This window comes from Papio anubis, chromosome 16, assembly GCF_008728515.1.
Source record: "Papio anubis isolate 15944 chromosome 16, Panubis1.0, whole genome shotgun sequence".
Taxonomy (NCBI): Eukaryota; Metazoa; Chordata; class Mammalia; order Primates; family Cercopithecidae; genus Papio; species Papio anubis.
In genome coordinates, this window is record NC_044991.1 from 33377599 (window position 1) to 33379446 (window position 1848).

Genomic DNA, 1848 nt, shown 5'->3' on the forward strand with positions numbered 1-1848 from the left:
ATAATCCACATATGCAATTCCAACATGCATTCACACTAGGGGTATCAGTAAAACTTGTTATAGGGTGAACTAGAGGATCTCTAAAATCATATAGGAATTTAAGTTTGGCATGACCTCTCCAACATTCAGCTATGATTCTTGCTGAAGCTATTGCTTGGGAGATCCTGATCATAGCATTATTCTGCCACTCATAAACAAAAAGAATGCACAGGGAAAAGAGAGAAAGGAACAATTATTTTATGATGACATTAAGAGAAGTCTTGATTCATGATCTTGGGAAAGCTGTCTACGCCTAGAATGTCATCTGCTTCTGGGCAGTTTCACCTTGGAATCGTCAATGGATGTGCAGTTACAAGAGTCTGAAGGGGACCTTTTGAGATGAGAAATGTGGACCCAAGGCTCAAGGCCCTTAAGTTTTGCTGAAGTGTGGATACTGAGAGGAACTTGGTGTGGTCATTTCCAGTGGGGTTTAGGCACAGTCTTTTTCTGGTGTCATTTTTAAAAGACTCAATCTCTGGGTTCTAGATTATGAACAGTCTGGTTGTCATCAGTTGGTGGGTCATGTAAGACTTCTTTTACTTGATGAAAATACACTTTGAAATAATGCAGTAAAATGTATAACGCTGACTCATGTTGGAATTTATAAAATCAGGAGATACATAAGTCTCTATTATTAGGTGCATAGGTCTTCTGGTAACGAGTTCATGAAATATTAATCTGTATTTTCTTGTAGGAGTGGATCTGATTGCCACCAAAACTGATAGGAATACATTTGGCCAAGAAAGTCTTGTTGATTGATTAGCTTTTCCAATTTCAGTCTTAAAATGCCATTTGCCCTTTCTCCTATACAATTAAGTATGATAGAAATAATGCTAATGCCATCGTGCATGTAATACCTTATTTAACTGTGTTATAACTTGTCCAGTGAAATGAGGATTTCTGTTGCTGGAGATTTATTCAGGAATTCCCCATCAAGAAAACACATTTTCTAAAAACCTTTTACCTACTATTATAGTATTAGCCTTCCTGCATGGGAAAGCTTCTATACAACCAGAGAACACACAGATTTTTGTTAGAACATGCTGATATCCCACTGAGAATGGCAATTGAATGAAGTTCAACTGTAAGTGCTCAAATGGTTCAGCTAGTGGTGGAAATATTCCACCTGAGGATTTTTATTATTTGACAGTACTTCTTATAGAATTTAACATATCAAGTAAGCCTAATTAGTTTATCATTATTTGTAAGAAGAGAAAACAAATTCTTTCGAGATGTGACATGGGTCAGCTGGAAACTCCCAAAGTTAGTTTAAGGTCACAAAACTTAATGTAGAATTTGATTTGGGATATAAATTTTTTAAAAAATTTAAAATTTAAAAAAAGAAGCAAGAAAAAATAAAAAAAAATTTGATTTGGGAAAGTGGTCAAAAGTATTAAGGCTTGAATACCTGATTAAATAGGACATGAAGTCACTGTGACAAAATGTTGTTACTCAAGATGGTGATGAATAGATTTTAAAGGCAAACACAGAAAGATACATTGTTACAGTGAAAACCTTGACTCCTTTAACAGAGAGGTTTTGGTTTTCTAAAGTAACTAAAGACTTGACAAAAGACAACATGAAGCATAATAAATTGTTTTGATAAGACAGTCTTTGTTTCCTAGCTAGAATTCTTAAAAGGTTAAAAAACATCTTTCACAATTTCCCATTAGGGCAGTGCAATAATTCAAGATATCCTTGTCTTTTTAACATAGGAGGCCAAATTCTAGTGTTACATCAGCATACTTTTGATATGAATAATCAATTAAACAAATTATAAACAATTGCTTTCAAATCTTATCAAACTTT